The sequence below is a fragment of the Rhinolophus sinicus genome, chromosome 1 (genome assembly GCF_057876585.1).
Source record: "Rhinolophus sinicus isolate RSI-liver-muscle chromosome 1, RSI-T2T, whole genome shotgun sequence".
Classification (NCBI taxonomy): domain Eukaryota; kingdom Metazoa; phylum Chordata; class Mammalia; order Chiroptera; family Rhinolophidae; genus Rhinolophus; species Rhinolophus sinicus.
Genome location: NC_142501.1, coordinates 166,288,707 through 166,299,080, shown reverse-complemented (window position 1 = coordinate 166,299,080; position 10,374 = coordinate 166,288,707). Strand labels below are relative to the sequence as shown.

General features: G+C 40.9%; 1 pseudogene; it reads left to right on the top strand.

The window, feature by feature from the left end:
- The first annotated feature begins 387 nt into the window (after positions 1-387).
- Positions 388-1,473, top strand: LOC109447193 (vacuolar protein-sorting-associated protein 25 pseudogene; annotated as a pseudogene).
- The last annotated feature ends 8,901 nt before the right edge of the window (positions 1,474-10,374 follow it).

The window sequence follows — 10,374 nt, the reverse complement described above, 5'->3', positions numbered from 1 at the left end:
ACATAAACTACAATGACAAACTTTTCAGTTTTGTAAGGATAGGCTTAATTTTTGAAAATTTGTAATATGTGAGAAAGCATTTATCTTAAAGACCTGGCTTATTCTTTGGAAGCAAATAGATTCTGCTTTCATGTGTCAAAAAACAAAACAAAACAAAAAACTGGAGAGCACAGTAATTACTTTATAAATCATTTGTATAATTACTCCTGTGAATTACTAACTCATTTTTTGCCCCACAGTCTTTGACACTTGCCTCATCCTAACTTCAAATCTCAAAAGGATTTTTAGCAATATACTTGTTTTGAATTTGGTATAAGGACACTACAAGGTGTGATAGGAAACTATGGTGAATGTTTAAATTAAAAAAAAAAAAAATTGAGGTTCTGGGTTTCCTGGGCTACTATGATGGTGATGAGTTTCGGGTGGCCATGGCAGTATTGCTTCCCGCCCTTCTTTACATTACAGCCAAACATGGACACCCGGCAGAAGCAGCTGGCCGCCTGGTGCTCTCTGGTCCTGTCCTTCTGTCGCCTGCATAAACAGCCCAGCATGACGGTGATGGAAGCTCAGGAGAGCCCGCTGTTCAACAACGTGAAGCTACAGTGGAAGCTCCCTGTGGAATCAATCCAGATTGTATTAGAGGAACTGAGGATGAAAGGGAACCTCGAGTGGTTGGATAAGAACAAGTCTAGCTTCCTGGTCATGTGGCGGAGGCCAGAAGAATGGGGGAAATTCATCTATCAGTGGGTTTCCAGGAGTGGCCTGAACAACTCTGTGTTCACCATGTATGAACTGACCAATGGTGAAGACACAGAGGATGAGGAGTTCCATGGCCTGGAGGAGATGACCCTACTGTGGGCTCTGCAAGCCCTACAGCAGGAGCACAAGGCGGAAATCATCCCTATCAGCGATGGCCGAGGTGTCAAGTTCTTCTAGCAGAGATCTGTCTCCCTGTACTTCTTACCTCCCATCCTTCCAGGGCTTTCAGAAGGAGACAGACCCAGTGTCCCTACAGACTGGGTCTATGACTCCACCCGACTCAAAAGGGCTCCAACCCAAGGATGGGTTTCCTACTTACCCCATGTGTCTGTCCCTGGGATAAGGGAGGCTGAGGTGCCGAGGAGAAAAGATGTGTTTCTCCTTGCCCCACCTCCTCTCTGGTCCTAGGTTGTCCCTGAGCTAGGGTCTGTAAACCTGACACTTCACACGTGTTCACATATGTAAGTATACACACACACACACACACACACACACACACACACACACACGCCTCCACAAGCTTCTGTCTCTTACCTCTCCCACCCGCTTAGCTGCTGTTGCCTCCCCTCTCAGGCTGGTGCTGGATCCTTCCTAGGGGATGGTGGAAGCCCTGGCTGCAGGCAGCCTTCCAGGCAATATGAAGACAGGAGGCCCAGGAAAGGGCCTGACAGTGAGAGGCGGGGCTGGACACTGATTTATGATATTAAAAACCTCAATCCCCCCCACAAAAAAATATTTATTACACTAAAAGACACATTGCCATTAATCCCTCTCAAAACACTCCCCTTCACTTTGAACACACTTATCCCATCATTCTTGCCACTTTCTGCAGCAGTTCTGGAAGTCTTCTTTCATGAGTGTCTTTACTTCATCCTCCATCATGACAATGCTCAGTGTCACACATCACTTCTGATACAGCAATTTCTGTCAAGTAAAAATATTACGGTGTGTCCTCATCCACCTTATTCACTGGGTCTGTCACCATGTGACTTTTGGCTCTTCCCCAAAATCAAAATGACCATGAAAGGAAAATGTTTTGAATCGATTCAGGATATTGAGACAGCCACAACAGCACAGCTAAACACACTCACAAAAGAGGACTTCCAAAACTGTTTCAGAAATGATGAGGTAAGTGTGTTTGAAGCAAGGAGGAGTATTTTGAGAGGTATTAAAGGCAATGTGTCTTTTACTGTAGTCATTTTTTAAAATTTAAACATTCACTGTAGATTTTGACCACACCTCACATGTTTTTTATTGCTGAGGGTGGGGGGATGAAAGTGATGGCAGTGTGAATATGTTGGGGGAGATGGGATCACTGGGAACATGGATAGGAAGAAGGAAAACCAGGTGCTTCTGACAGCCTCCCATCATTCAAAATCAATGGTCTTTTATATTTTTCCAATTGATGTACATCAACAAAATATTTTAATACAATCCCTGGCTTTGTTCAGCATTCTCAAACCATATATGTATTAGTGATTTTGCAGAGCTTATCTGACACTGAAGTTTTTCAGAGATTTTTGTTTCTTTCTTTAGGAATTACTGGGGAATTCTGGGGAGATACCACCATGATGGGCAACCTGAACTGTGGGGAAAAGGTGTCAGGGGGCCAGTTTCCTATGATTCTCAGTCACTCTCATGTTCTGCATCAGATAGCTTCCAGTATAGCCAGATGTTTGCCCAGATGCAGCCTCACTGGGAGAGGTGCAGCCCCTCAAATTAACCTCATGAGGGTCCCTCCCGCCTGGTATGTATCTCCCTGCAACCCCCTGATGCTTGAATTCTCATACCTGGAGATCGATTCTCTAGTCAGTTTTGTCTTGTGTTAAAGTGCATGGTTCCAGACGTGTTTTTACCTGCAACCTCATCAGTCCTTTATGCCTAGATGTGAATGCCTTTTTGAACATATCCTTGAATTTTATGAGGGGAATGTATGATTTCATGAGCACACTGGATGCCTAAGAAGATGGGAATTGGCCTTAGGAACAGGAGCAACAAAGGACCAGGAATGAGAAGGTACTCAGACAACTTTAAAGCCTGCTCTCCTCGTCTCATTATGACCTAAAAGGGATTTTAAGTCCATTTCCATCACATTTTAGGACCTTGGCAAGTCAGCCCAAAGGAACATTCTGTCCATGACTGCTTAAAATCCCTGAAGCCTTCTGAATTGCTTATGACTTTCTTTCTTCACAAAATCTTCATCCTGATCTAATTACGCTGACAGGTGACTGAAAGACAGAAGTGTGCAGACAGACAACCAAACACAATAAAATCCCGAACCTTTCTGTCTTCTCCCCCAGTTGCCAGCAAGGCCTTCAGGGCTGTTCCCTGCCACCTCCCCTCACAGGCACTTAGCAGTCATCTTACCGCATGCCATTTCATTAGGACACATCAAGTTAGGAATCGCTTCCCTCTCCATCTCACACCTTCCTCTCCTTTTCAGCTTGATGTCGCAAGGATTTAATTTTAAGCAGGATTTAAATAAAATCAGAATCTGTCTTTGCCAGAGGAGACGTGTTTGTTCCGAAATAGAATTCGTCAGCTGGGTCACTTGCTAGTTAGCCCCACTTTCCTCCAGTGTAGGGACCCAGGGAAATGATATGCTAACACCGCCCTCCCCCTTCCCTGCCATTCAAACCATTCATGCACTTTGCTTGCAGGGTGAGAAGTTAGGAGACCGTGTCAGTAGTAAGAGGGAGGAACAAAGCTCCTCTGTCCTCGCTGAATTTGATTACTAACTTTAATGCCTTTTGGCCTTAAAACACCTCTAGTTTTTAGAAAGAAAAAAAAGTATTTCAAGTTTGCATTAAAAATTAACAATGGCACATGTTTTAGTCAGGGCACATTTGCTTGTGAGGAACCAAGCCACCCCAAACACACACACACACACACACACACATAAAAGCTTAATCGAAGAGGGGTTTATTAAAAGGATATCAGGGAATATTACAGAAGCCAAGAGTAGACAATGCAGGTAGGGCTCAGGGAAGGTAGATCTTATCAGGCAGGCCTGCTCTGCAGGTGGCTTACTCTGCTTTTCTTTGCCATGGTCAGTTCTTCTTTTATTTCAGCAAACTTCCTTCTTTCAATCTCTTAATTGTTGCTCCCCATAATTTTATGCATGATCTTGGTTTTTCTTGCTACAGATTCTGGCTCACTCTGACTCAGCCCAGTGCATGGTTTCTGTCAGGTAATGAGTAACTAATTTTGGAATGAATGAATGAATGATCCTCCATGACCTTTCAGTTTAAGTGCCTGTCATCACTTAACTGAGTATTGTAGTTCAAAATCTTATGAGAGTGAATCTGATGACCTTAATTTGTCCGATGAGATAGGTATTCACTCCTGGTTCAATTATCTGTGGCGAAGGAGTGTGATTACTTTAGTACAAACATGACTGCTCACAAAGACAGTTGGTGAAGCCATTTCCAAATAAAGATGGTGGCTTAGGCAATTATATTTATATTGCCACAAACCAACATTCTTTCCTGGAAATATGCCTATGTTTACTCAATACATGATGATCTCATGTTAAAGGGATTACCTGTTGAACTCAGAAAGTATTTTGAGGGTGTTCACCTGTTTTTAAGTTCAAGTAAGAATGAATTTCCACACTGAGAGTCTTAGTATAGACAAGTAAAAGATCAAAAAGACTTTTGGCTCTTGTCTTATCTTCCTTAAGAAACTAAAGTGTGTTTTATTTGTTTGTTTTTTAATTCAGAAATTCAGGTTTTCTATTTCCTGCTTCTCTACTACTTCAGTGCATAATTTATACTATTAGGTTGGTGTAAAAGTAATTGCAGTTTTTGCAATTGTTTTTAACCTTTTAAACTGCAATTACTTTTGCACCAACCTGATATTCTCTAGCATCTAATGTAGCTCTTTAACACATATGATTTAATTTCATTTTTTATAACAACCTTGAATTGAGCCTAGAAGCTGTTATTTCCCCCCATTTTGGAGAAGAGAAAAATGAGGTTCATATAAATTATACCAATTTTTCCCAACTCTGGGCCTTGAGTTCATACAGAGTATGAGACTATAGAAATGAAAAGTCAGGGGCATGAGTTATTTTTAATATTTCAAGAAGCCTAATTAAAATCACACATTTACCATCAGTCAAGCCACCTAAGGTAATTACAACATCAACTTTTGTTGCCTTATGGATGCTTAGTATGGTGACATGGTCATCTTGGGCTGTCTGGAATATTCATTTGATTGCGTATATAGACAGGACAGATTGTTTATTAAGGAAAATGTTTAATTTCCTATTTTAGAAATACTGTATGTTTGGAAGACCTAATCTTTCCAAAGAAAAGAATAATAGTAAAAGGGATTTTCAACGGAGAAGGGATGGTCTTAAATAGCAGCATTAGGCTTAGTCAGCAGGTCTTCTAATGCCTGGCCTGTCGATTTTCCACTACATGGCGCCATCATACTACTCATGCTACCAATTCCTCCCTCTGCTAAAATGGGAAGAGAATCTCTCACCATGTATGTTTCCCTTAGTAGGAAGAAGGAGTCACCAAAATACCCTGTATGAACCCAGATCCAAGTATTATTGTAAAGACTCTGGTGTACTCAGCCATCTTTTTGAAGCTGGTGTTAAAGTCCAAGACATGGATAATAACTACATTCTTTTAGAAACAAATGACTGGGTTTACTCCACTCTTATAACAACTGGGCAGTGGTAAAGTAAACCTCACCCAAACAAAAGAAAACAAATTTTAAATGTCCATAGAGACACGGTCATGAAGTTATGCTCACTTAACAACTTTAGACCCAAGAAGCCTGTACCTTTCACAGTCATGAACTCACTTAAATGTGGGTTTCAAGAGAAAGGGCTAAAATAAACATTAATTTAAGTGAATCCATTTTTTCCCCTACAAAAATAAGAGGTACAAAAGTCATAATGAGATGGAAGTAAAAGGATATTAACAGAAATACAAAGATAAATAGGAAAAAGAAAGACTTTTGTTAGTTTTATTAAAGAGTGAAGGCAGACAAGAAAGAAAGGATCTCTCTTGGCCTGAAGCCATGAAACGTAAGATAAAACTTTTCTTTTTTTTTGCAGAAAAAGAAATGCTCGTTAATAAAGAAAAGTGTCACCCGAATTTGCAGTAAGAGCAGTCCAGCCGTGTTTATCTTGGGCTTGGTATGCTGACATCAACAATGACATTCGCATGTTAACCCAGTGCCCTTATCAAAATAGAGGAGCACTTTAATCGCTTTGTTCCTACTTTTATCTTGGATTAGCCCCATTTCTTAGCGTTGGTGAACTTGAAGAAAAGGAATGCAGAAATTTAACAAGAATTATGAATACCTTTTACAAGACCAAAATCCATTATATAAATTCTGGTTTGGGCTTCCTGTCAAGAAATATCTTCAGGATCCTAAAACTATTCCCAATAGCATCTGCACATTGTACTTTAAACACTAAATATTTGAAGAGATTATTGGAGATTAAAAAAAAAATCTCAAAACAGTTCTTAGTTTATAATATTCATGTCAACAATAAACAACATAAAAATGCTTGCCAGTCTACCCAGGAAACAGAATATGAGACAAATAAACAAAATTGGTGCATGTATCTTCTGGATCTATGAGCATGTTTTTAGGGCAAAGTTAAAATGTTTTCCATTTTTTAATTCCCACAAAAGTGAATCGTGCTGCAGTTAAACCTAAAAACAATTGATGTTTTAAGAAATGAGGCGTTGCTGCTAAACTTCTTACTGCTAATTTAGCACAGATTTCAAGCTGAAATCAAGACAATATGCTTTCTTCAGCTGTGTTTATGTGACTTCCAACATCTCTGTTAATTCTCTTTTGGCTTTCACTTAAAAGTTTTTGGAAGAAAGCTGGCCCAGGGCTAAGTAACTTCATCCACCCAGCCTATAAAGATCAGGTGTTCCAGAATGCATCAGATGGAACAATAGTGCCTTCATTTATTGTTCAATAAATATCTTTGTATGAATAAGCAAATACTAAATCATAGTCTTTAGTCATTTAAACCAGTTAGCTCTGTTTAGTACACAAATCTCAATAACTTTCAAAAGTCTCCTTGTGCAGAAGACAGTTTGTTCTGACGTTTCATAGAAGATAGCGTGTGTTTAAGTGGCCTGATCAGAAGCATGAAGGGCTCAGCCGAAAAAGAGTTTTGATTTCTAGATTCTATCTTTATACAACTTCTGTGATACGCTGGTTGCCTCCAGCAAACAAATAGAAAACCTTTCATACCTGGTGATAGTGCATTATAAATATGATTCAGCATTAAGCAGTGTACACATTAATTCAAATTCCATCCCCACCCCCATCACTTCATTGTCCTTTGGGGGACACGTAGGGTATTTGGAAGAGCCTGGTGGCTATTTTCAAGCTCGTGTGCTCTAACAGAAAGAGCTCTAATTTACTAGTGAGGAGTTGAGTCTGTTAGCCATTCTCTTTGAGACCATGTGTGATTTCACATATTTGTGCCTCAGTTTGCTTTAGGTGCCAAACAAAGCTGAACAGACATACTTGTCTTTTCTCCATCAGAGGGAGGGGAGGGGTAAAACCCATGGTCAGTAGTTTTCAGTTCAGGATGGACTTCTGTGCATACTGAGGAGATATGCTTATGGTTGGCGTCAGCCTCTGATCTGACACCTGCAAGTTTTGCCTCAGTCTGGAAGGAGAAGAAACTTAAGCAATGACCAGAAGTGTTGCGTGCAGCTGGCTTGCCATTGCTGAGGAAGGACCCTTTGCTCCTCTCTGACTAATTACTGAAACCTAGGACATATTAAGCTCTTCAGAGGAGAGCAGGGGCACGGCCTGCAACTGCCCAAACAGTCCCCTCTCCAGAGCTCATATCTATACTCGATTTCTTTTTTAGCCCCCGCCTCTCTGCAGAGGAAAGCTCTCTCTCTACTCAGGCCTTACTTTGAATTGGGCCCCAAAGTGAAAGAAGCTTAGCAGCTTAACAAATCACTCGCCATATTGACGGCTAGAGTTCTCCAAATAGGGGGAGGGTTGCAGTGGGGAAAAATATCAGGAATCAATGATCAAAAGACAGCAGCAGCCATAAAGCTCCCAGATAGATACCCCTTTGGCTTGGAGGAGCGGAGAGTCAGCCTAGGGCTGGCCCTACCCGAAAACAAATTTTCAGTGATTTCCTAAAAGTGAACATGTGGGGCACAGATCCATCCATGTTTTCAATTAGTGCAGCCAGCGCCTTGGAAGTCCGGCAATGGGCAGCAGCAGATGGAGGGGTTTCTGTGGCAGCCAGCCTTTATTTACGTATGAAGGCTCCCTCTTGTATGAGTGTCGACCAGCCATCTCCACTTAAACAATCCCTTTGCAGTGAATGGTTGTACAACACATAACACCTCCTTTGTCTACGAGCCTCCCCACAGCTCTCTGCCTGTCTGCTCTCTGCCTGTGCATTTTTATGGTGACAATCAGCACAATTCCTGGCTCCAGAGACACCCCAACTTGGTTGAAAGGGTGGCCTTTATCCATTGAAAACGAGGTTTTCTTGGGTAATTGAAAACTAAAGGGAGTCAGAGTGAATTGTTTCAGCCTTTAACAATGAATTTTGTCTACTTATGACTTTCAAAGGTTAGAAATTTCATCTTTATGACTTTAGAAAGTCAGAGTCAGGAAATGCAAAGGAGAAAACAGAAACGATGAAAGAAGAGAGAAAATGGAGTTTGGATAAACTCCACAGGTACTTTAGGTGTGCAGCTATGTTTTGCAGCTGAATTGAATGCTCGCTTTGTGATCTTTGCTTTGCGTTTCCTTGGAGAGGTTTGAACATGTCTCATTCTACTCTGTCCCTTTACATGCATGTGATCTCAGGCAGATTCTGGGTGAATATGGGTGTGCTGAGCCCCTGAGTAATAATGTTTCTGCCATATTGGGGCGGGGCAGGAGACAGGTACAGGTACAGGACACCCCTTCACCGACACCAGCAATCCTTATCTGCCACTGCTTCAGCTCTCTCCCCTAGGGTCATTCCTTAGAGATGCCCCATAGCCAGAACACTACACACAGTCGCAAATGCCCTCTCACGGAGGCTGATTTTATCAGAATAATTTATCAATGTGCTTGATTTTCAGATACCAAAGAGAATGATAGTGAAGGAGGGCCTACTATGTATCTATTGGAACTGACATCTTCCAAGGAGATTAAATGAAATAATCCACTCAACAACCTGGTATGAAAGATGCTTTTCTCCCCCCACTTTTCTAGATGAGGAAAGAAGTTCAGAATTTTAAGTGCCTTGCTGCGAGGTGTGAAAATAAAAAGATTAAATGGCCCTTAGAATCTTAATCCGCCCCTTCCACCTTAAATCATCTTTTTAAACACACGAGCCATGAACAAATGAACAAGGAAATAAAGTCTTAGATAAATACATCTTATTTAGTTCTTCTGTGCATTTTTCAGCTTTGTTTCTACATTAGATGAAGTCAGGTTAATATGAACCTTTAAATGAGACTTAAAAAGGAAAAGTCTTAAAAAGCTCACTGTTTTTAACTTCCCAAACTTTATTGAGGAATAATATATAAACAATAAAATTCAGTGACTTTAAGTGAATTTAGAAAATTGTGTACAGTCATGTAACCATCACTCCAATCATAATATGGAACATTTCTATCTCAATAAATAAAATATCCCCCACCTCTGTTCCTTTGCAGCCCCAGGCAACCACTACCAGGCATTCCATTGCTCTAGTTTTGTCGCTAGTCTTTTTTTAGTTTCTTTTTCCCACCTCAGGAACTTTTCACATGCTGTTCTTGCTGTGAGAAGGCCCCCTTTTCATACCACACACTTCTCTTACCTTGGCTAATGTCTGCTCCATCTTGATATTTTAGCTTAAGTGCCACTTCTTCAGAGAAGATTATTTGAACCCCTTTGCCCGTTTATCCAAACTAAAAGATGCCTATTATTTTCATTTATAGCACTTTTTTTCTTTTCCTCCACCTAACAAATGACAAGGTATATATTATGGAGGCATTTATTTGATTACTATCTGCTTCCCTCACTATACTTTATGATCCATGAATGTAGGGAAAATATCTATCTTGCTCATTATATTCTCAGTTCATTGATCATCGTTACTTCACTCATACATCAGCTATATTCTTGGAACATAATTGGTGGACCTCACATATTTTTAAGTGAATTAAATGAATGAATGGTTTTATCTATATAAAAATTCTGTCAAGTCGTTCATAGTGCCAACGGAAACTCCAACTCCTTGTTACTCTCAACTGTTTATCTGAATCCTACATACTCTGCACCTGGGGTGCCAAAGACGCATCTTACAGTCCAAATACGAGGTCCAGTTCACCTGGGATTTTTTAACTAACACTACCAAACAGGCATATTCTGCCATTAGCTACACATAGGAGCCATAGGTTAATAAGGAGTAACCACTTTACACACTGCCAGGAGACAGGGCAGTAAGGTAAGGGATAGGCAAATATGGAAGCTGGGACTGACTCCCTGATTTGGGTTGCCTCAGGTATGGCTTTGGCTGCCCTTTCAGACTAGAAGTCTCTGAGGACAGAGTCCCAGAGAGCAGTTTCCAGGTTCTCGACCTCACATGGAAAGGTGCTGGCTCGGGTAGTAGATGGC